Here is a 26,700-nt window from a genome sequence, read left to right as displayed (position 1 = left end):
ATCCATCACTACTGCGGAGTCAAATCTAGAGCATACTCTGGGATCAACTGCGTATTACTCTGATGTTTAGTCCTATATCAATTCTGTATTACTCAGAAGTCGTAGCCGAAGTGTCGATTCCGATATTAACTCCGAGGTTGATTTGAAGTTACTACGGGTGTACGTAGTGTTCCATCGGTTTTCAAACTGTTTTTAATTTGCATTTTTGAACATCTTTTCTAATAGTTATTTAACAAATTTCCATAAATTTATGAAGGGTTTTTTTTTAATTTAACGATTTGTCGAATATCTTCGATTTTTCATTATCGTTTCTCATGGTTTTCCACAGTTTCCATAGGTATGTTCTATAATTTTCAATTGGTATTAGTATTGAGTACCAATGTTTGGAAAGGTGCGTTACCGTCGATGACTTTATTGAAATCATTTTTATAAATGCACGAATTTCCAACAGTTAATTTTCTGTACTTAAGTAAGTGTGATTTCCGCTGGTCTGAATAATCAAGATTTTAAAATGCATGAAAAAATTTCATAACAAAAGTAAAACCTTTCTCTCGACTCCACCCTCTTCTGATTCATATTTTGGATTTGATTCGTAGTCGACTCCGATATGCCCCGGGGATGGATTACTCCTAGCAAGCAAAATAATGACTTTACCCATCACTAGTTTGCTCTACGACGCAATAACGTTATTGCACTCATGCTCACATCCGTTCACCGACGCAATATACGCGCGCTCGCGTATCAATATGACTATTTAAACATGGTAAGATACATTTTTCCTGTTGCAATTTTAAACCACATTTTTCCCATCCTTGCACAAGCGAAAAGCACATTGAAAGACGAAGTGCTTCCGGTTGCGCCATTTCTGTGTTCGTTATCTTCTCGTTCGTTTATGTTGTGACGGCCCTCGAGGGCCCACGAAGCGTTGTGCAGTGAAGCAGCTCGCAAACCGACTTAGTTGATAATATTGCTTTTATCTCATTATTGTTTGAAGTGAATGATGAGCAAACAGTGTCAGTCTTCTGGATAAGTCAGGATATTTCAATGTAACTGCGAGCAGAACGCTTGTCGCTTTATTGGAGCTCTTGTGGATGCCGCTTTCACGATAGCAATTAATAGATTTTATATCTTTGTGATTAAATATATTTAAAGTACAATATAAAAGTTATTCTTTTTAATCAGGAATCCAAAAATGTTGGAAAAAACAAACAATTAACGTAAAAAAGGTGTGAATTTTAAAATGTGTAGGCAGCTCTATTTTGCTATTAACAGAAATTATTATTAACTTTAAAGAAATTTAAAACTCATGAAATTTATTATATTTTAAGGACACAACAGAAGCATTAAACTTATTCATTTGAGTTGCTTGCTCGTTTGTTTTTTTTTATTTCTCCCCAAGCAGGATGCGAAAAATAATAATATTTTTCCTTTAAAACATTCATTTCCATCATTCATCTAATAACAATTCCCTTCCCTTTCAACTGCCGAATGCAACCAAGATCCTTTTTCTTTTGCAATTTCATTTCCCATCTCATTCGTCTGCCAATCTGTCTCTGGCTGCACTGAAAGCTTTAAACAAAAAAGCACTTGTGCCCCGAAGGCACACATTGCGTGGAAAATTAATATAAAACCGTTTCGTTTCTCTAACGAATCTTTATGCATCGTCAAACTTCCGCTTCCGTAAGCGCCAATGGGGCACGATGGATTACAATCGTAGCTTTTCCACGATCGAAAGCTGCTGACGTCCTTTGGACGATGAAGGGAAGGACATGTTTGCTATCGTAAAGCTTCAACTTTAATCGCGTTAGCAGTATTATTCTACACAATTTTCTTTTCTTTAAGTTCGAAATGAGCTATTTTAAGTTTACGCTCTCGCAAAAGAAAATAAGTATGATAACATTGTTTTTCCTTCTTTTCTTTCTCTCTCTACTGTCACCAAAATAGGGATTCATTTGTTTGTAAAGGGGAGAAAAAAAGGTTGTTCCATGGATGCTGTACCAATCTTAGGGAAAATAAAAAATACGACAAAAGTAACCGGCATCAAGCATCCCAAGACTAGAATAACAAATAGTAGCACTTTCGTCGGAACTCGGGCTTTTATCAGACACTAAAGGCAGAGCAAAAATGAGACTGATAAGCTGGTCTGTAACCGGAAAAAACAAACACACACACGCACAAGAACAAACCCTCTAGTAGCTCTACCGAAATCACAGATAATCACTTGAGCCGTGGGCACAAGCCCGAATCCGCATTTTTCTTCGTCGCGTTGCGTGACATTCGTGATCGTGTAAGGACAAAGGACGATAACGCCCCGTATTAGAAACGCCAACACACAATCCTTACATCCACCCACCCCATCCTCCACTTCCCACTCTTCCCCCCAACATCCACTTATCCATTGGGCAATCAGTGGGTGATCTTAAGAATTCTTAAACAAAGACATTCATTTCTTACGCCTGGCACGATTTCTAACCGGTTCAAGATGTTCCTTTCTAACCACCCCGGGTATTGGGACATGCCACGGGTATATCGGGTGATGTCAATTATTGAAACTTTTTATCGAAACAAAATCCCGTAGAAAACAGTAATTGCTGTTTGCTGATTTGCCGGTTGGGCGTCGGTTCTTGGGTTCGGTTTAACCGAAATAGAAATTTTCACTTATTAGGTAACTTTTCAAAACTCCAAACCGTTACACGTTTTACAACAAAGACGAGGTTTGGGATGTGGATGTTTTTTTTTTTTTAAGGTAGAGATGATTCTGGTTAGGATGTACTTATCCTTTTTGTTTCCCTACTTTGCTCCATCTAGGTATGGATGTGTAAGTGTACCAGGCTACATGCTGAGGTGTACCGGGGATCTGTAACGCAGCCACTTAGCTATTCGACACACGGTTGGGCGAACCGACGATCGTACACACCGCCGTCCCTCGAATTCTTTCGAGTGTGAACGAGAGCATCAAGGGTAATTGGATTTTATGAGTGACACATTTTGCGAGCGGAAATAGTTTCCTTGTAATGTGCTTCATACTCAAAAGCTTGAACTCACCGGTCTGTCGGCAGGGCGAGTTGTCGTCGGGAAAACGAAAACGGGCACGTACTGGTCGTTTTATTTAATATAGAAATAATGACATTCACCTTGCGCCATCGTCAGCCAACCATGACGGGAATGTAGGAGGGAAACATACGCCAACACGACCTTGGCATGGTATGATTTCATCCTTAGCTGTGTGTTATGCAGCTTTAAGATATCCTGAATTGAGCCTTGATACTTTAAGGAGAAAGGTAATCAATTATGTTTCTTGACTAAAATTAGAAAGATATTTTTTTTCTACACGGAAAACCCTGCCTCGTTTCAAATATCATGCACTTAATTGATTGTATCTTTCAGCTTCCGGACATTGAGTTGAGAAAAATAATATTCTATCCTAATAAAAGTGTCCCATACCGCTTTCTAACACCGGCCACAGTCTTTATTGAAACGTATATGAGCGTTTAAAATTGGTTCCCTTTTTCCGATATACGTTACGCTGTTAACTACATCTGCTACACCTTTGCAAAACTGTCACAAGTTGAAAGGTGACTTCTGGGCTCTGAGGAGCAAAACCTTCTTCGGTGTTTCTTCACAAGCTTCAGCACACCCTTTCCCCCGGAACAAATCATCTTCACGCTGGTTAAGAAATTCTATCAAACGGCTTCTCATGCTGGTGCAAATGGTCAACATAAAAAATATTTTCCAAACCCATCTCCGTTGGGTCTGCCTGCTCGATAAAATATTGAATTGAGTAAAACACACACACAAACGCAAATCGAATGCCAGGAACAAAGCACTTCCGGCTTGTGTGAAAAAGGAAAAAAACGATGAGAGCTTTTGCCCTTTAGCATGATTGCTTGCAGATGTGTCCCTAATTCAGTTGCACGATGATATCAGCAAACGGTTTTCCTCTGCATTGTGTTGCTGATTAAATATTTCATCCAGAAGCGCGCATAGCTTGACAAACGCCAGGGGTAACAAACATAAATGAAAACCCCTTTTTTTGGGAGCGGAGAGAACACTTTATTGCGCGTCAAAAAAGCACACAAGGCTTTATGGATCCGCGAGCGTCATGACACATTTTTGTTTCGAACATTTTTAAACAGAATCGATGAAAGTTGAGCAAATGCGAAGGGGGTGGAAAAATCACAAAATACTTCTCAACTGTCACGCATCATCCCGCTGGCGGTGGGAGGATGCTTTAAACTACATAAAGAAAACATAAAAATAAGAACCAAACGGCAATGCCCACAACCGCTGAGCTTTTCGATGGATTTTGTTAGATTTTACGATGATGTTTGCGTCCGTTCATCACTTCGTTTTTCGTTCCCATTTTATTCGTGAGGTACCTCACACACGTTCCTTGGCACAGATGATGGAAGGAAGCATAAACTTCCCGGTTTACGTTTAAAAAAGGAACACACTTCATACGCAGCAATCGACCATACAAAACATAAGCACACATGGGCAAAGCCCTCGATATGATAAAAGTGATCCCCGTGAGTGAATGCTACGGACAAAGCATAAATATAAAACAAAAATCGAAAACATACTCGCATAAGCGCGAGAAAAGAAAACGTATGGATGGAAGGGAGAGAAAAGAACAAAACAAAACAAACCGCGACACAATTCAGAACAAAAAAACCCGGGAAGCATAAATTATTAATTTTTCAACGCCATAAATGCGTCAGTTACAAGCGATTTTACATGACTTTATTATTTCGGTACCAATCGCGAAAGGGTCCGCCAAATGTGGTTTGTTTCGCTTTTTTGCTTTTATTTCCTGCGGTCAGCAGCGTGTTACGAAGCAGCATAAAAGATGGACAAAAGAACAAGAGTTTGCTGTTGGTGTCTGTCCTGGGTGTCTGTGTGTGTCCTTGTGGTTCTGAACATTCCTTAAAACACAGCGAAACATAGAAGGAAGCATTCCTCCTTTAGTCGGTTTTATTACTGAAATATATGATTTTTTTTTGTATTGCTTCATATAAATTAATATTCATCCAATTCATTCGCCAAGAACGATGATAGGAGAAGCGTTCCGAAGATGCCTTCAGGGCCGAGGCAAACTAAAAATATCGAAGAATAAGCAATTGACATACACACAGATAAAACCACCCTTACGGCTCATGTTAGATGCCATTTTTTATGCTCCTTAATAAAGGCGATTTCGAGGATGAACGAGTGGAGCAATAAAACCAGAAACCAAACGGTCGTTACGAGCTTTGCGGTTGTTAGGGCACGATGCAGCAAAACGTTTATTGTGTCTCTGTTCGCTTCAAACACAACACAAGTCAGTCGCTAAAAATCGCCTTTAGAATTAGTGTGTCGATCATCAACGACGCAGAGTTATGTGGCTCATGAAATCGCCCTTAGAGAAGATTAACATTCTTACGTTCATGTGTATGTAAATTTTAAATTTTTAAACAAAAAAAATGTCCACAGATAAAGTTAACCGGAAATTTTGGTAAATCTTTTTGATTGTTTACTTAGTTAATAGTACATTATTCAAAACATTATCAATAATTTATAAAATCTTTAAAAAGTTTGGCATTTAGGAGCAAAATGCTAACAAAGTTTAGAAACCCTGCAATACGCAAAGATGTCAAAGATTACTAAAAATTAAATAAAAAATGCAAAAAAAAATAAATTCAAGTATTTGAATTTCAAACAAAAAAAAATAAAATAAAATAAAATAAAACAAAAAAAATAAAATAAAGGAAAACAACCATTAAATCGTAACGCACTTGACATGACAGCGTAAATGACATGACTTGAACAACCAACAAAACGGTCTAAGCAAATTGAATACGGTAAACGGTTCACGCTTATCGCCAAATATTTCATCCATCATACGGTTCAATACGGATCCGGTGTGTAATAAATTTAGCTTTGCATGTTTACTTTTTATGGTCAACAGAAGAACAAAAAAAAACACAAACAACCGAATGCATACATAGTTTTATGCGTAACATTGTCCACATTGGTACCGCGTAAAGTGCATTTTCTTTTTTTTTTCCTCTCACATTTAAACAAGAGCTTCCGTAAGCGTGTGGGTAAGGACAACATTGTACGGGGGGAAGAGAGAGAGAAAAAAAAACCATACAAATTTGCCAGATATCAACCCAAGCCTGTCGGATCCTTTTAATGGTGACACGTTACGTGCAGCATCATCATGTGCCGTGTGTGTTCGATGTGGTTCATCCACACCTACCGCAAACCGAAATAATCCCACCAACGTCCTTACGCGTTTCGCGTACCATATTTCTCTTTTATCGCATATCAATCAACTTTAGTTGGATTGGATTTTTTTTCTCACCCACTGCCATCCTTACGCAGAAGTCCCGTTCGATTTGCTTTGTTTTATTTTTTTTTTTTCATTTTTGTTCGTTGCCCCAATATTGGATGCGCCCAGCCCTTGGTTACAGAAAAAAAGGGGTGCGATTTTTGGGGCGGCCGCCTTATGCGTTTGCATTCGCGCGAATCCACCGCGGGCCACGGGGCATGCTTCGCGGGTACGGATAATCCAATTTGAAGGCTAATTTATTGGCTCCATCGGGATCGACCGTTAATGCGATCCGATTCGGCGGGAAACCCAGCAGCAACGGGGTAAGCCAATGTGCTCAAAATCGAACCGATTGGATCACCAGCTTGGTGGCGACATCCTCTCTGGTAGGCCCTTACTTTCGCTACCCTGCTCGGGGCATTAGAGGGGGGTTTTTTCCAGAGCAAACGAGTTACCGCGTCGCTTGGAGGAAGATTATGGAGAATCTGATTTTGTTTGTCGGATTTTTTCCCCCTTCAAAACCGGTAAACAAAATTGGAGCACACGATTAGCCCACGTGGAAAGCCACGATTCCCAACATGCTTGCCTAATTGGTTAACAGGGTTAGGCTGTAAATCGGGCTATTTCGGAGCTTTTTGAGTTAAAACCATTCCCCGGGTGGGATGTATGCTTAATTGAGTAAATTGATTTTTGAACCACGCTTTGAACATGATATATGCTTTGTTCATTAAATTATTGGAATTTAAATACAATAATCTGTTGCTTTAAAATGACTTTGTTTCGTTTTTACTTCCCTCGCTAAGGTGGCGCAAAATTTCATTACATACATTTAATTCTCATGAAGATATTTTAATTGTAGGTACCATATTTTTGTTCATAAGACCCATTTCATTTTAGTAGTTATGAGTGATGAATCCATGTCTCAGGGCTCTGGAAAAAGCTGAGATGAAAATGTGCCGAAATATTTTCGATTCAGTTATGGATAAAAGCAAAACGAAAGAACTAATAGAATGATGAGCTCTGGTTGGTCATGTCATTAAAATGACACTGGATAACCTAGTCCATGAAGTTTCTTTACATCTGAGTTGACTGCAGTTCATGATCTGCAGTGTATTTCAGAGCTGCAATTCGCTAATTTCTTGGATGATGAGTTGATGAGTTTAAAAGTCTTTTTAGACAGTCCATGAGTACATACGTGCGGTAGGATGATGGAGTAATCCTCCTCCTCAATAAGATGGAGTAATAACGTTGTAACATAAGCAATATATTCCAGAGTACTAATAGGATGACAAACAACAATTCTCGGCAAAGAGTTTTTTTTACAGATGGCTCCTGGTGACGACAACTCTAGAACTGCAATCGAATGAAAAGACTATAAACGTTGGGGCATTGTGTAGGAGAGGAGAGAAAAATATTCAAAATCAATTTTAGCTAAGAAAACTGATCTCAAATTTTATATCTTTATTTTTTTTTTAATAGTGATGGGAACATCTACTCACTATGTTTAATTTGACTCCCAGTTGTACAACACATCCATGAGTGAGTCGTCTTAAATATTAAGGACTTATGAGTGAAATAACTCTTTCATGAGTTAAATAACTTTTTCAAGGATGAGTTGATAGTTGTCGCAAGAAGTCCTGGAATTCCTCAGGAAGGAGAATTCCTGAGTTAAATAACAAATAAATGAGTTACCCAATTCATTGAGTGTGAGAATAATTTAAAATGCAAATGAGTTATAAAAACTCACTGTGAAGATTCGATTCAACTCACTTATAGGAAAGATTTAATTCATTCTTTCATTCGCACTTCGTATCTAATCACTAGTTCTCAAGGATTTTCATTAGTTGTTTACATGTAATGTAAAAACATTTTTTTAAATTGCATAATAAGATAGTGTGCAATTGAGTTTCTATATATTTCATTATTCTGTGGCCTCCAACACCGCAGAATGTCTTAGCAATTCCTTAGTTCCGGCCACGTCGGTTGTCGGTCCATCCATTTTTGGTCATATACCGCAAATAATCTTTTTTCTAATAGTAATAAATTGCTTGAATTTGCTTGCTTTTTACTTTTAATTTATTAATATTCTTTTATTTCACTTATACCTCATATTATATTGCATGTTTCTTTTTATGCCGCTATAACACACCTGCCACAAATTATCTGCACAAAATTAAAATTTCAACCGTCTTAATAACGTAGAACAACACCAAACGATGAACGATCGTGTCTGACATGTCTATTATAGCGTTTCATCCCAGCACGTCCCGTAACACCCGTTCAATCATTCGCTCCACTTTAAAGCACTTTATACTCACCTTAGCGAAACGTTACTTTCTTGCTTTCCCATTACAGTTCCATTTACAGCAAAACATTCCAATTTTTTGTTCATCTTTTGGCAAACCGCACATAGTAGTTCTTTCGGTTGTGGCAAATAAAAAACCGCACGGAGGCTACTACACTAAATCAGCGACCCACGGGGTTGTTCTTTTTTTTTTTTTGCTCAGCAATGCCGCCGTGTTATGTATATTTTTTTTGCTTCCCTTTTTGCCATGCTATTATTAAGCCTTATGCTGCCTTTTTGCTGCTGTCTCCAGTTTTACCCGTGTACGAAACAAGAGCGTTCGCATACCGGGGCAAAACACACCCGGCTCGCCAACCGTTCTATTCTCTCGTTGCGGAAGGTGATTGATGCATCGTTAGCAGACCGAAGAATGACCGGTAATTACATAAAGAAACGTTCGGGTTTCATTCGACATGATCGCTTTTTTTTTTCGGTTGCTGGTCGTAGCCGTGGCAGCAGTTGCCGTTTGTTGCCCCATTGTAGCCGCACAAATTTTTACGCTTCCTAAAAACCCACCATTCATCAGCAGCCGCGCCGCGGCGTTCCGTTCTAATCGTGCGTCCGGTGTTGGTGTGGTTTTGTTCCCGACCTGATGCTCGCTCTTCCCCCCAAAATGTGGGGAGCATGGCAGGTGATATGTTTTAGCCTCCCTAACGATTTCCGTAATTGTGGCAAGGAGCGTGAAAATGGTGGCGGTAAAGAATGGGATCTACATTAACAGCATCTTTGAATAACGATATGTACGAGCTTGTTGACCGGTGTGAGCGTTTGCATTGACTCACAAGATTCGGGGATCTGCCCTACATCCATTAACGGTTTTTGGTGGAGTTTTTTCTTTAAGAATTTCAAATCGTTCCTAATTATGGGACGATGTATCACTTCGAAAATGGATCTTTATATCCTTCAAATGAGCGAATGACGGAGATGAAGCATCATGTACGTTTTAATAATGTTCTCTTCAAAATTAGCCTAATTAAAACTTGCGGTTTTTCCGCCCCAGACTAATCTATATGCTCAAGGAGATAAAAATGGGATTTTTTCTTTAAAACTCCACTTTCTATTGCGTCAATCAGAATAAAAAAAAATGCTAAAAGGAAATAAAAAAGAGATCTTGCCATTCGAAAAGAAATACTTGTCACAAAACTACGCAAATGACTATCCCACAACTCGTCATGCTCGTCAATCTAATGATCCTGTCAGCATAATCATTAGACAGCTGGTTGATTTAGAAAATTTAAAAAAAAACTCCCATTTGTATGGACGTCCCTCACAAACAGCGCGCTTAGCACATGAGAACATGGGTTAACCTTTACAAAAAATTAAGACAACATATCAAACGAAACATATGAGCTACCCTTTTTTGGCCGGATGTCATCACGTGTCAGTCAGTATTTATATACTCCTGACCATGTCTTTTCTCATGCACAATTCCTCCCCCCCAAAAACCCAAAACGATTCGATCAAACGCTTCGTGGAGGTCCAAACGTTTAAGCCGTCGGTTCACTTTTGGGTTTTTTTTGTATTTCTTGCTTCCATCGAAAAAGCAATTAGTTCTCACATTGTAACCAATTTCCGATATATTATAAATTGCGCTACGTCCAGTTCCCCGTTCACTGGTGCCGCAAGCTCATTTCATTCATCGGTGTGTTTTTTTCTGTTCTTCCCTGCGTCGAATCGAAGTAAGGAAAGTGCATTCATCAGGATGGAACGTTCCCTAATAGCATGAGAAAAATATAGCTCAAATTAGATTCGCATCGAGAGAAAAAAACCCCTAATACGGGCCCAGCATAGAATATTTCTTAGCCTTCCATTAGGGCGCGTACAACCTGCTTAAACCCACCAATAACGAGGGTGCACCTTTCTTTCGGTAGAGCCGACCAGCGTCCAGCGGCAAAACCGTTGAGTGCTGCCTGTCAGGACCAGTCCAAACGCGTCACACGTCAAACGTTTGGCTAGAGAAAGAGAGCCTGGGGTAGGGAGTAAAAACACCCGGAACACATACACACACACGGGAATGTGGGACAGCTGGGATAATTAATGATCCTCGATATCGATGAGCGACTCAACTCCAGGGTACGAGAGTGCACAAGGTGAAACACACAGCCAACCGCCGAAGCTTCATTAAACTTTGCAACTCTGGTGGTACACCCTCGGTGTATATAGCTTGCTCACACGACGACCCTGGACACGATGTCCTGGGCGCGAGTTCGTTGCGGATCGGTACGCGGTAAAGAGCAGTGTTTTTGAGCGGTAATGACAGGACACCCGCATACCAGGGCTCAACGCCGTTCCACTTTCGTTCGGTTTCGACGTGGTTGCGCTTCGCTTAATACGCCATCCAGAGCTCGAGTGTCCTGAGCTGGGGATATGCTTGGAATTTTACCGTATTTCAGGATCAAAGCATTATACATCACTTCCAACGGAGTGGCTCAGTTACTCCCGCCCCTCCCAACATAACCCTGTGGGGCTGTGCACCATAACACCGATGGGAGAATTGCCAACAGGCACAGAGACACATACACCCACACGTAAGCCACAAACTTAGCCAACTCCATCAACGCGTCTATTAATGAACTCATAATTAAATCTCCATCAAGCGAGATGAGTTGATGGTGGATGAAAAAAAAGCACAGCAAAAAAAACGTACTTATATAAAAGACTCAAACACAGCGGTTGATTGCTTGCAAGATATATACATACATACAAAAATCCAGACACGAATGACATGAAGTAGAATCGACATTGGCATTTTCACGTCGTCACTTCTCGTTGGGGAAATTGTGACCATGGCCGCAACTGAAACTGGACCAACTCTCTATGGAACACCTAAACACCTACTTACACGTACGCTTCTGGGCCGTAACCCTGCCAGTGCGGACGATAGAAAATCTGCCCAACATGAATGTTATAATGGTGAAATGCTACCGCAATGTGGTTGGAACACAACAAAAACATAGATCTATGAAGTCACGGAGCAATGGCATCATTAGATTGCAACACAGTTGCAACGTCCGGGTGTCAGGTTTTGCCTTTGCCCAGGAGTTCCTTACCCAACCTCTTCTAGCAGTTCCGCACTACACCACCACCAGCTGAAACTAGGGAAAAGTTTAGTTTTTTTTCTCTCCCCGAAAACCTTCTCCTTCATGTCCACCTGCATTTTAAACGTGGGAAAAATAGTAACGAAACGGCTGAATTCTTGTGTTTTTTTATAGCCGTTCTACTTGTTTTTCCCCCGATTTTCCACAATATTTTCCTTTTGGTGCGCTTTTCCACGAATCATGCAATTTAATAAAACTGCCACAGCATGCGCTAACGGTGTGCCCACACCACAGTGATGCGCAGTTTCTATACACTATGCTGCAAAATTGCACCTTTCACCCGTTACCGAGCTTCACAGGACATTCTTTGCCCCGAGGACACGTTTCGTTTTTCCATCACATCTTCCCCACACCGAACAAATGGGTGACCTTCCGCTGCGCGCGAAAATGTAATGTAACACAATACCGCCTGTCAAAAAGGAAGTAAGTTTTTGGGCTGTGGGTGCCGGTAGCCAGTTCAAAAACCACGTTGGGTTGGCAGACATGTGAGGGAAAAAATTTAATTTCCCAAATTCTTCATCCTCTCGATATGGGGCCCACGCGCGCGCCCAACTCCAATCCTGGCAATGTGCCACGTGGAGGGGAAGAAATCGTCCAATAATTTTACTTTTATTGCTGGTGGAATGCGCTTCTACCACCTACCGGGTAGTGGGTCCGTCAAAGGAGACAGGATACGAGCATGTATGTTGGTGTTTGATCGACAGTATTCTAGATTCTTAGGAGATAAGGATACATTCCCTTGGAATAGGAATCGAACGATATAATAAAATAAATGCAAAAAAATTTCTATTTTTTTGCAACACAATTAGTGGCAGGAAAGCAAAAAACGCAAGCTTATACGATACTGACTACGGTAAATTTAATTTTTAAATAATGTTTCAATATGCAATTGAATTACATTGCTATTCAGAACTATAATACCAATTCGTTTTTTGTTTTTGGCTTTTTCATCGTCTATTTCAATTTAGAATAATAATATTCCATTGGGAGGCGGTTAAGTGTAATATGTGTGGTAGTGGCGGAACCGGTACCAAGCCCTGGTTTGCGTCGGTTTGCATCGATTAGAAGTGACATTCAAGAGATACTTTTGACAAATGGCTAAGGAAGAAAGATTGAATTGCGTTAGATAATTAAGTACTAAAATACTGAACATATTAAATGGGACACTAACACTGCTTCAACACGGCAACGCGACTTTCGCTATTGTGAAAAACACATACAAAAATGCCACATCAAAGAGTGTATAATATACACGGACAGTTGGAGCAAATTTTTTCTGATCTAAGTTAAGATCAAATAAACTTTGTCCGCTTAAAAATCCGTTAGGCAGTGCTTTTTTTCAAAATTTTTTATGGGACTAGGCAGCAGCCAAAATTCTCGTCCGATTTTATCTGCCAAATCCCATACAAAATTTTGAAAAAAGCCTTATACGACTGAGCACTGCCACCAGCTTAAAATGCATATATTAATGACGTTCCATCTGAACTCTGATCTCTCGATGTACCGAAATTCCCCGGTTTTTGTAATAATTTTTAAGACGATAATAAGCTTCAAATATTAAATAAATGAAAAAAGATGTCATTAGTTATATAATTTTGATATTCACTGTATCACTATTTTGAACAAAACCATGTTAATGCAAAAAAATAAAAAAATAAATAAAACACTGGTAAACAAATACGCTGTGCTATTCGTCTGTAACATCGCGTAAAAAGAAGAAAATGAAGAAGCTAATGAAGAAGAAAAAAATAGTACAATCCATTCAAGTGTCCTGAATGATCCTGATTATGTTTTTTTTTACTTTTTCATCGCCAGCAAATTGAGCTGGGTCATGGTGTTTTTTTTTCTTCAACCCTCTACGTTGGTTGGATAAAATTCTGCAAAATAACGGTGACTCCATGCTCCAAATATAGTACAAAGTAACTTATTTTTCAACAACCATCCCCCGGGCCGGGAGGACCAATCCCGCTGTGTGTGTTACGATGAAATGGTCAATCAACCACTTTAAAGTATCTGCCCTTTTTTCCGGAATGTTCTTTTTTTTCATCTTCTTCATATTTTTGACCGATAATCACAGGGCCATTATTGTGAAATGTTTGCGGTGAAGCAAATAGACTCTGGTCCAGTCGTGTCCGACCCGGGTTACCATGGCTTCGCAATCCTGTCCGTCAAGATGCAGGGTAACGCCCTCTGGGACGCTCCCGAATCGTGATTTCGAGTTCAACCTCGAACAAGAAAGGTCAATCTATGGATTTTTGTTGCTGTTTGTTTGAATTCTGAATCCCAATCGAATCGTGCCCATCTGACTGAGTTCTGGTTTATGAGCCGCCCGGCCGAATTAAGCGCCCATGTTAAATGATCATTTTTGTACGCTCGGCGGTTCGTGTGGTCAGGAAAAATGTACCAAGCGGTGCGGCTTCCACTCCGATAATGCTGCACAGAGTTCTTTCGTGTGCCGGCATAATAATCCAAAGCCACACGTTTTGCGAAAGCAAGAATGCCGCCAACTCTCGTGATCGCCTTATTGCGCTCCGGGGGCTGTGGTTTCCAAACCGGGAAATATGCAATCAGATGTATCTGAGGAAGAATTAATCAGAATTGCAATTGCATGAAACTTCCATCAGGTTTCTGTTGGTATAAAAACTTTGCAAATGATCACTTATATAATTAATCAAGTAATTTGTTAAGCAAACGCTTCCAAACTTTTGGTAACTTAAATTACTGAACCACACACACATCGAATTTCTAAAGTGACGTATATATTTATTTTCTAAATGTCACTTAGTTTACACTTTAACGTCAAAAGAGCTCAACCAACCGTAAATCAATCGCCAACAATTGGGGTTGATTTCCCGTGTACTCAAGCATTAAATACGTTGTGACAACTGAGCGCCATGAAAATTCGTGCCAAAAATATCTGTAGAATATGATCTATTTGCATTCTCTGGAAAGCCCAGTTCATCGCTGCTTGTTTCTACCAAAAAAAAAACAAATTAATGTCACTTCAATTATGCTATTTGAATTATAAAGCGTCAAAAAACGCAAACACAAATTTATATTCTAGAATGTCCTTGGACTGACTTTTAGGTTGAAAATTATGCATCTTGTCCATTTCTACTAAATTTGCAATTCAATTTCACAGTTATGAACAATGAGTTTTTATATTTTTCCAAGTAAACCGTACCTTGAAACAGTTATAATCCTATGAAAATAGTCACGATAGTCACGAAAAAAAAATCCCCGTTTTACTCAAACCCGGGGGCAACTTCAATATCTTGCAAACCGACGTATACTTCAGGACTAAGCTTCAAAAAATGCTCTAACGAGCAGGAAAAAACTAGATGAATGAAAAAGTGTAATCCAGACGAAAGCTAAGCCATGCTTTCAGCAAAAGCTAACCAATCTTCATCTGGCCGTGGTTCGTCCGCGGAGCAGTTTTTCCTCATTGCAACCCGTGCAAGCAAACAGAGTAAAGTATGGAAGAAAAAAAATACCTAAAACGAGAACAAAACGTACCAAATGGTAATTCCATAGTACGTTCACCGATGGCAAGCAAAATGGAAGCAACGAAAAGTGGTCACTAGGTAAAAAAAAACGAACACAGGGAAAAAAACGAACAGACACGGACAGGAAACGATGGTCCGGTTTTTATGCGATTACGAACCGGAGATAGTGGCCAATCGGTTCCGTTACCGGTTGTGACCCTTATCCCATTCCCCGAATAGAGCTCCCTTTTTGCATTGCAACAACGTTGGGACGCTGTGGAGCAAACAACAACATACTACGAAGAAGAAGAAAAAAAAAACATCCACTACCACCTAGTACACAAAGCCGCAAATTTGATGCTGTCAGAGGACACGTACGAGAGAAAAGGTGGCCCCATCACTTCTGGCCGGTAGATACGAATAGAACTTCGGAAGAAAAAAAATGCATACAGAGAAATACAAAAAATGGAAATAAAATTACTTTTCACCATACAAGCAAAACCACACACTTACAGCTCCATCCGATGGTGGAGCAAAAAAAAAAGGATGAAATCAGCATTTCAAAGACTACTCCGTATTGGATGCGTCCATCCCCCAAAGCAACTCCCCCAATGCCGACTCCCGCCCAAACGAAAGCAGAAATAACAACAGTAACACACAGCATCCCCAAACAAAAACCCCCAAAAAGCATCCCCCTAAAACACAAGTGAGAGAGAGGATTGAGTGAAAAATAAAATCATTATGCTGGTGTTTATTGTTTTCATAAAACCTAATCCTATAACTCTTCGCCCAGGAACAAGCGGAACCGGCCACACTCGTATTCAAACGATCCATCATCCCTGTTTTTTTTCTTCCTTGCTGTAGCCATTTAAAGGGATGCTTTTGCCTTTTAAAGGATTTCACAGTCAGCAGAAACCGAACACATTTAGCTATGGAAGACATACACCACAAAAAAAGGCAAAAACACCTAACGGGGAAAGATGAACTGTCCCTTCCTGGGACGACTATGGATAGGAGAGGAAATTTGGTTATAGACGAGTGCCATTTGGAGCAGTTCTAGGGACCATTGGGGCCACTGTGCAAGCGTTTTATGGCAATGGTCAAGGCCTGCCGGGAGAAAAGTCACGTATTGTAGGAAAATGGAACTCTGCAAATGGATGGTGATTTGGGATACGAAAATCGATACAGATTTGGTTTTTGGGCCTGAGTTCACTTGTTCACTTGTCCTGCTCTTTTTTTCCGATTACTGTACATTACTTGCCATACAAAAGCATGCAATTCTTTAAATTACGATTGAATGGATTTTTATTCTTATTTATTACACTAACTCTTCGGACTTCTCTTAGATAACTTCAGCTCAAAAACATAACCTCACAACTGACATTTTAACTTTACTTATAATATGGTGAAGAAATGGTCGTTGCAATTTCTTATATTTCTTGGGATTTGCCTCTCAAAAAGACATACAAAAGACACAAGAACTCTGTAGCTCAATTCATACCAAAAATAGGTAAACAAAGAGACTGGACAAACCTTTCGACATGGAAAGTATGAGATCCACAAGCAGGCTCCATTTCAGTAAGAGACTCCCTATTGAAATAAAAATCGTCATCAAAAGGTTTCAAACCCTTTGTACGCTCGATATCCATAAATTCGCATTAACGCTTGAAATTGAAACTGATGCTGGATGCAACCGAAAGTTCCAGCCATTGGAATACTAGCCTAATCGATTCTCACATCACCCGGGGACGACACTGGACACAAAACCCGATAATGCATTTTATCGATTGATCGCTCGTAACGGTTTGCAGGGTAGGATGCACGATTTGGTTGGTAAGGCTAAAATTCTATTAGCACTACCGGACGACTTCGCACTGACCACCACACCACCGCCACAACCCGGCACGCTATTGGAGCATAAAGGCATCGCGTCCTCAGCGAAAGATATGCGAAGCAGTACGCAAAACACTTGTGAACTTGTGAATTTCCTCCTCGGGAATTCGATTAAGCTCTCGACAAGGAAACTCACCAAACGAATACCGTACAGCGGAAAACGGTAGACGGTTGTGAGATGTGACAGTAAAGGCTTTGTTTTTCCGCTTCCGAAAATCAGCCGGTACGAGTGAGTGTGCGTTGCGGTTTTGCAACGAGACGGTACGAGTCTTAAAGTCAAACAGGCGTAAATTAATTTGCGGCCCGAAAATGCAATTGCTTTTCGATAGGAAATATGCTAAGGCTAGCTTCTGTTTGCACAGGCCAGGCTCGATGACTGGTGGACACACCGTTCAGCAACGGTCTCCCACATACCGAGCGAGTCCTACCGGAAGCAATGTTCGCGTACGGAACCCACTGCCAATATACATATACCGAGCCGCACGTAATCGGGAAAGGATCGTGAGGGATTATTTTCTACAATCCCAAGCAAAGACATAAGACAGACTGTCGACTGTCTCTCTGGTAGGCTTGCCCCAGCGGCAACGATCTCCGGTCCGGATTGCAAAACGGATAAAGTTAATTAATACGGACTTCCGTTACGTTCATTTCAAGTGTTCCTTCCAGGCTGGTGGTTGGACCGGTGGTTTTGGAATGTCGGGACGATTGCATCGTACCCAAGTATGCCGAGATAGTGAAGGAACTTAATTATAATGCTGCTGATGGATGAAACACAGATCGCACGGTGAACAGATTAAATGAGTTCGAAGGGTTCGATCAGGACTCAGGACAGGTGGAGGGTAGTGGTTCAAACACGGTGGAAGGAATATCTCAACGAAAGACTCGCCAACGTTTGTTTGAAATACATTTGTTATAAAATGTTTCACATATTCTAATGAACTCGATCCATCAGGAGGGTAAATACAAATATTTTCATTGGCATCCAAGATTTGTTACTGTTCTAGAGTTTGCCAGTAAACTGAATATTTAGACATTCAATATAAATAGAAATACTATCCAATTAATGTACAAATTAATAAATGAATAAAGAAATGTTCAACCAGAACAATGGATAAGTAGCTCAGAGCAAGTTTTCTTCAAGATTCTTAGGCTACCCTGGTATGATGAAAGAAGCCATAGCCGAGTAACTACGAATGAACTTTTCCCAGAATTCTGTCTCATCTTTCAATTTCATTCCCATTCTAGTATCTTGAACGGGAGTCCCTGAAGACCCTGAAAATGTTAGGGACATATTGCCTGAGTTATAATTCTTAAAAACCTTGAAGTTTGGGAGCGCAAGCCCAATATAATAGATTACAATATGCGGAACATGCGTAGACCTTAGGAAGGTGGATTTCGCTGCTGTACCAACGAAGTGCCTCATCGGTAAAAGCATAAAACTAAGAACAAGACTCCAATAGAATTCCTATTTTTTTAATGAGTACACGAAATATTCTTTGAGAACTTGTTAAAACTATACTTACTTCATACAAATCAAAAACATTAAAGATATATCCCAATGAGTATAAATCCTTTCCCATTTTCTTCCTTCATAAAGATATTTAATGAAGGAATTACATACATAATGTCTGTTGTGGATGAGTAAAACAAAAACTTTCATTTTCCATCATGCGTCTATTTCATCGCATGGACATAAACCAATTCTACCGAATTAAATGCACAAATACTGCCCTGCCCAAGCGGTAACAACTGGTCAAATGTACATTCCACCTCTTTTTTGGCCCGGATATGCATGAATTGCCCCTTTCCGAGACCATTTGCTTAGGGGGCCAAAATGGCTTATAAATATGTAAATATGCCACTTTTCCACTAGCGATTGCAGCACGCCGAAAGTTATGCTACACTGTGTGTCGGTCGAATTTGTTAACTTGATTTTTCGTCCGGATAAGACGCGACCAAACCGCAAACGATTTTCACACACAAGCAACATACTGCTGCTGCTGCCCTTCTTCGGTGTGTTCGTGTGCGGTGGCACATTCTGAGCCGAATCCTTTTCTCGTTAAATTGTAATAAAAAAAAGAAAAGCTAACCCACGCAAAAGGAAAAAAAAAATCATCTAAACCTTCTCAGATTTGACGCTGGTTGTGGCTAGTTTCACAGAGGCCTGCCACTGGCCAGTTCGATTTTTGTTTCTCCGGTTGGATGCTGGCCCTGTGTGCATAGGCGGTGGAAAACGTTCACTTTTTCATTTTTGTTTTTTGTTGTAAACCCACCATTTGAACCATCTGCGTGTGCCTAAATGTGAAATAGTTGTGTTTCTTCGCTTTATAAATTATTTATAAACCGTCGGCATTGAGAGCAAGCCGCCGCCCTTGGCCTTGGGCACAAACACCATTCACGAAAAAGGGTTTTTTTTTCTTCTTCAGCGACCGAGGAATCCTGGAGTGAAACCACGGTGGTATATTTTGAGGGAGAGTTCTGTGAGAAAAGTGCAAAAGTCACGGAGGCCTATTGGCGGGGCCTTCCGAAGACGTCTGGAGTGAAAATGTTAAATGGATTTGGCACGGCATCGTTTTTCTTCCGATTTCGCACCGTACGTTTTTACCTTCTGCGTAGCAGAAGGACACAACAGTGAGAAAACGAACCGATTCCGATCGATACTCGAGATACGGTGAAGTTACCCGTTTTTTCCGTTTTTCCATCGGACCGTTTATCTCATGAGGAGTTTATGGTTGAGCGAACTATAAAAATCTCCTTTGTTCCGGCGGCGCGTGTAAGCAACACCACTGTTTATGTAAGTTTAAGTACATTTGCAACGAATCTTTACATTTATTTATGCCGACGTTTGATACACGATCCGGTGTTACTGAAGGGGCCCCATAAAAGAACTTCATAAGCCCGGGCAAAAGGTATAGCACACGCGCTCGCCCTTTCCGGTAAGGTAACCCTCACACTATTGCTCTGCACTTGCTGGACCGAACACGATAAATAATTTCTTCCTCCGTACACAGTGAGACCGAGAGCAATCTTGGCTCAACGATTATTGACCCTTTTCTACTGGAGAAAAACACGGAAGAAAACATGCATTGTGCGCCCGGTAACATCTGGAGCCGCTGTAACATCCATTTGTCTCGTGCTTCATACACCCCATTTTCGGAAAGACGAACGGAAACGCTTGCTGAGTAACTGTTACATGAGCATAAATGTCGGACGTTACTGGAAAGGTTTTGTCCGGAACTCGTTCCGAGTGCGAATCGGTAAAAAAAAACGAAAGAAAGAATAACCAGAGCACAGGATAGTATCACGTCTTTCGAAGGGGGAGAACCTGTTCGCCCCAGTTGCAATGTGTCTCGCCAGAGCCAGTGAGAGTAATCATGAATTTTAAATGCTTTATTATGAAATATTATTATCTCGAGAGGACGCACAAGACACACACACACGAGTGCACTGGGTACTGGTGAACTTGGAAGTGTGTTCCCAAGAAAAAGGTAAAAGATCCTCGGGTGTTATATTTACGCGCGTTATATAGAGTTACCTGAGCCGAACCCAGTGTGGCAGAGTGTTGCTCCCGCAAAAGCTTATCGCCGTAAGGAACTCTGTAAAAGCTAGCTTCTGTTCCCTCAATCCCCAGTCGCCAAAACATACCATCCCGAGTTGGGCAAAAGAAATGGGAACTTTACTTTCTTCGGAATGATTTAAAGCCAATGGTGGCCTTCACATTACGGTCTCAGGTGGATATACAAGACGATGGGGAGACTCTGTTCCAACCTCCCGGTGAGTTGCTTTCCGAAGAAGCATTAAGAAACTGAGGAGTAAAACAAAGCAAAAAAAACACTTCCATACCACACACTCACACCTACTGTGCCCGTAGCACTACCGACTATGCTTCAGAAAATGCTCTGATCTAATAGCTTACGGGTGGACAGAATCATGATTGAAGGGAAAACTTTCGCCACGCATCGCAGCAAAACCTTGCAAGCAACAGCAAAAAAATATATATATAGGTTCCAGAAGTTCCGAAATTTAGCACCGCTTGGGGAGGCAAGCGTTAGCGATGCCTTTTAACGACGCGGAGTTACAAAAATCCCCCAAAAACTGTAAACCACCGGTAACAACACATTTTGCACCGAAGCGATTTCAAAGGTTTTCTTTTTTTTTGCGCTGTACAACAAAAGTGAAAGAAATTTATGGAAAATCTGGTGACGGAATGGTGCAGCGCGCACACAGGACCACCACAGAGTGAGAGAGCGAATGTCTTGATGACCTTCCCTCAACGAACAGTGGTGGTGGCTACTAGTCGCAACGCTTCAAGGGACCCATAAAATATATATGCGGCAGAAAAATATGTAGAACATTATTTATAATAAAACGATATTAAATCATTATTAAGATAAGAGCCCTACGAGCGTCTACCTTCCGCCAACGTCTTTTGTGCTGTGTTCGTCGCAGCAGTTCGCGAGGACTACTCCGGTTTTTCATTGGACCTGGGGTCACCACCCCCCTACCCTTGTCTGATGATGGACAGGGAATGATGTTTCGTCAGATCGCGCTCTACTAACCGTTGCTCATAAATATTCCCTCTCCACCTTCTTTCCCCGCAAAACGCGTACTCCTCCTCCTCCTCCTATACCACCGCAGCGAAAAAACGTTTAATGTCTTTATTTTCTCAACCATTTGATGATTTTGTTCTCGAAAAGCTTTCGTCCCCACGCACCCGGTTTCGATGGGTTTGACCGCCTGCATTATGCTTTCACATCTCCCGTCCCCATCGGTAGGCTTTACTTTTCACCACCAGCATCACCACCCGCGACGAATTGACTTGCAGAGCTTGGAGCGACCGGATGTCTTGTCGCTGGTTCGTAACCATCGAGAGTAGGCAGCGTACAACACACTGACGGTTTTAATATCCATAAAAATAAACCCAACCTGTAGCACTTTAGAATCGCTTAATGTGTGGCCACTGTTGCGGGGGCTCTCGGCGGGTACGGTGTGAGGTGTGTGAAATGCTAACTGAGCAATTTAAGCGCGGAACTGGTGTATCCTCAATTCAAGTAATGATAGTTGAGCTTCACGTCGCAATTGCCCCAACTGATGCCAGGTGTAGGTAGTAATCGTAAACCTGTATTGCTTCAAATCACTTGAAACAACTACGGAAACATTCTGGCATTTAATTTCATTGCGCTAAGATAAATGTAATGAGAAAAGTTGTGCTAATTATTACAAACAGAGAAAAAATTACACTTTAAAAACAAACAAGATACTATGATTATTAAAAACTTTTCTCATCACTATCGTTTGCTGCTAGATCACGACACCGTGAATTTATTGATCAGAGTAATATCAGTGACCGCGAAAAACTTTCCACTGCCCTCCGAGGAGGAGAATAAGCGGCAAAACCTATCAACTGTCAGCTAGCACATAACATTACCACTGAAGATGATATTTCACGAACAAGTAAAATAATCTACAAATGAATATCCCATCGAATATAGTGAACAAAACCCATCACGATCCACGATCAGCAGGGGGTGTTTCTGTTGATTCCTGGAACGATGATCTTCCAGAGCTCTTTCAGGAAAATTCAACTAAACCAATGTGCCATTTTCACCGCTGTGCGGGCTCATTGAAATATTCTGCCGCTCAAACAAAACTCTCATACTCACGCGCCACCTTCCAAAACGTCAGTCAGTTAAAAAATTGCCCCACCTTTTCGGTAACGGGTGGGATTGTTGCAAGACTTTTTTTTGTTTGTTCGCAAAGTCGTGATGCAGAAAACAGAGCCAGAAATTGTTCTTTATCATTGCCATTATTTGCAGACTTATTGAAATCGTTTGCCGGCGCAATATAACCCCCTCGCTCATGTCTCTTTCTCAGTGGTCCGTACAGTGGTGGTCATTTACATAAGTCTTATTGCTTTAACTCACTAAGATTTAATGTTTTTCAGAATATCTGTTGTGCAAGATATACGTGAACTTAATGGAAAATCACTACTGAAATTGGAACCTACCAGACTTCCTGCATTCCAAATCTGTGATCGGATGCCTTTGCTGGGATGTGATGCTTTTGGATGCCTAAAATGCCTTTAAACAGTGGGTCGTTAGGTGTCTTCCTAATGACATTACCATCCGATAGTCGCCTGACCAATCAGACTCGTTGTACAATAGTGACGTCATCGAGCAACTCCAATAATTTGTCGATTCATTTTAATTTTATAACGTATAATTAAAAAATTCATATCGAATATAATCGGATTAAACCTTTGTTTTTAATAACTATGTTACCCAATTTCAAATTTAAAAGATTATTCGTGTCGTACACGAAAATGTTGCTCTTTTTAAACTAAACTTAAACTGCATTTTATAAGGCGTGTTTATTAAAAAATATTTTCCAGAAACGTGTAAGCAATATTCATATAGAGCAACATACAATGAGGAAATATAAAATTAAATAAAAAATAAGTTAAAAAAATAAAACGAAAAAAATAAGATGAAAATAATTGTAATTATACGACCCACACTGTAGACACAAAAAAACATTTTATCATTCGAAACTGCTCGGCTTTTATTTCGCTTGCCTTCCCCCGGCCAGCAGCTGCCAAAGATGACACGAGCGAGATGGAAAAGGGTGCAGCAGCAGGGCGATACATGAAAAACTCGTGATCTGACTTCGATGCTGCTCGAATGCCTGGTGCACGAATGCGCCATCACGCCAGGAAACATTGGTTGATGTTTTTTTTCGCAATCTACTTTATAACCCCGAAGGGACAGCTGAAAAGGTTATACCTAGCGCGAGAGTGCAATTTCGGTGCCGTTAGAACTTCTCCGATGGAGTAGCATGCTCTTACGTGTGTAGATACAACACCCCGCCCATGTACAACGGCAAGTTCCAGCTGTTTCTTATGTGATGGTTCCATGTGAAAGTACTGCACAAGACGATGCTCACCGTCTTGGGTTTCTTTTTTCACAAATTCTCTATTTTTCCTTACGGTCTTGAAACATATTATGAAAAGCACAAACAACATACAAGAAAGGATGGCCAATGAAAATGGAATAGACAGGAACATAAAAAAGGGAAAAGCCTTCGCCCATGTCGGTCAGAGCCGTGATAAGATTGTGGACGACGGAGCGCACAAGGATAACGACACCGCGATAGGCCTGGGACTAATCATAATTTTCCTTTCGCTTTCCCAGCAATTTTTTTTCTCTCTTCAGCTACTCCAGTAAAGAGCCAACCAGCTCACCACATCTCAAACCCCACCGCCGTCCAAATCACGCTTAATCGGATTATCAACATTGTGTGTTGTCGTCTTCGGGCGGTATTCTTCTGGATAGGCAGAATTGTCTAGGCGACTCTACTTTGCTGCCGGCAACTATTTTATGCCCACACCCGCACCCGGGCAAAAGCTCGCACCAAATGCGTATTATCAGTGTCTAAGATTTTTTGGGAAGGAGTACAGAATCGATAATTACATTTTTCCCAATTACCTTTCCTAGCAGAATGGTGCTGTGAAGCTGCTTACGTTATAGTGGGCAGAAAATTGTCAATTAGCTTTGGCCTGTTGTGCGACTTTCTGATGCTGCGAAAGCCGATAAATGTTTACGTCTCCAAGGGCGTGCGTTCCCGAGGTGTTAATGAGGTTGTGTTATTTTTGGCCAATATAAAAAAACACACACATACAGCAACAACAAAGCTCACCACCAACAACGTCCGTTATCGGTGGTCGAAGTGTGGGCATCCGGGCACTGGATCCCGCCATGCGAATACGACGTGCGAGAAAAAATGCGAACCATAATTGTCTTTGAGAAGCGTTTAATTTGTGTTGAGAATGTGAAATTTCAGGCACGTTCGATAATTACGTTTATTGTGGTAATTTCCTCGTTTTTATCAGTTCATTGTGGCACATGTTGGATGTTAAGGGGGTTTTTCTCCAAGGAAATAGAATAAATGGAAGAAAGATGATTTTACTTTAATATAATTTCCTAAATGTTTGAATATAATTTCCTAAAATGAATATTTATTTTTGATTTTGTATTTCTACAGTGAGTAGCAAAATTATATGATCACTAGGATATCACGAAAAAATAATTAAAATTAAGACATAGAAAGGTTCTTCTTTTCGCGTTCTTTTTACTATTACTATTAAAATTAAGCAATTGATATTTCTCCAAATTGCAAAAAAAATCATACCTAAAAGGAATACATTTCAACACTTAGGTTTTTATTTTCAAATCCAGTGAAATCACATCACTTCGCGTATAGTTAACGATTTTTTCAATTCTTCATGACCAGTTCACCAAAGAAGAAGATATGCGATTTTATATAAAATCTCTAAAATTAAAGCTTAATTTTTCTTTGCTACAAAGATACGTTCTTTGAAGGATGTATCAGACGTTCAAATATATTTACCACGATCAAGTTACCTTCTAACTAATCAATTTTAAAAGAAATTACAAATAATTTTTATTCTAAAATAAAAATCTCTTAATATTCGTATAGATATCTTGTTTTAAACAGAGTAATTCACTGCCTGGCAATGATGAATAAGTGAAAAAGTGCACTGAACAAATGAAATTTACATGTCGTATAATTAATTTTGTCGCAGACTGTATAACTCACATTGGGTTTCTTTTTTAAAACCATAATAACGAGCTTAATAAATAAGATAAAAAATTAAATCTTTTCCAATAAAATGAACCAATAAATGGAAATGAATATTTCCTACCTCTGTCGTGAAAAACAATTGCAGTATTTTTTAACAATTAAACAATTTTTTCAAAAAAAAAAAAGAAAAAGCAAATGAAAGGCATTAAAAATATTAAGCATAACACACCGGAAGCATTTTATCCAGCAAACATGTTATTACGCTTTAAAAGGTAAACAAATTGATTGCTTTAAGCGACGCTCTTCAAACTTACCAACCACACGCTTGGACGATGTGGATATGACGTGGGAGTTGGAAACGCTGCCGGACGGTAAGGTAGACGCACCATTAGCACCAAGGCATGTGTATTTGTACCCTGCAGGGCGCATAGTTTAAGCCCGCACACTTCCCGCACCACCCTTAGGGGCTACGTCACTACCAGCAAAAACATGGCTCCGCATGCCGTGGCCATCCACAACTTTCGCACCGCAATGTTTTCCTCGTAGCCGGCGCACCGAAACGTACAAGAAAGATTCCGTAATGCTGTCAAATTATTCGGAAACTTCCAGTACAAACTTGCCCATTCAATGCGACCATGTGTGTGTGTGTGTGTTTGTGTCTGTATGTATTAGGGAGGATAAGCATATCCTTGATGAAGTGTATGGGCAGGACGAGAAGACGGACCTGGCCTGCTGTTTTTCACTACCTAAAGGACGCGAAAACTTCCAGCGAAAGCGTTTAAAAGTTGTACACAAACTCCTGTGTGCGGAGCATTTGGTTTGCTGGATTGCGCGGAAACCTGTGCCGGGAATCAGTGCGCCTGCCAGAAACAACAAAACCCCGGGTTGCAAAAGTTGGTCCATATCGGTACATGCTAGCTAGGTGAAATACTTCTGCCTTTGGGGGGTGATGTACTGTCCAGGGAA

At 40.5% G+C, this 26,700-nt stretch overlaps 1 protein-coding gene across 9 annotated transcripts in view; it reads right to left on the bottom strand.

The window, feature by feature from the left end:
* LOC125767018 (leucine-rich repeats and immunoglobulin-like domains protein 1) overlaps window positions 1-26,700 on the bottom strand; it is a 187,675-nt gene that overhangs the window by 105,387 nt on the left and 55,588 nt on the right. The gene's annotated exons all lie outside the window — the stretch shown is intronic.

The sequence above is a fragment of the Anopheles funestus genome, chromosome 3RL (assembly GCF_943734845.2).
Source record: "Anopheles funestus chromosome 3RL, idAnoFuneDA-416_04, whole genome shotgun sequence".
NCBI lineage: Eukaryota > Metazoa > Arthropoda > Insecta > Diptera > Culicidae > Anopheles > Anopheles funestus.
This window is presented reverse-complemented; position numbering and strand designations above follow the sequence as displayed.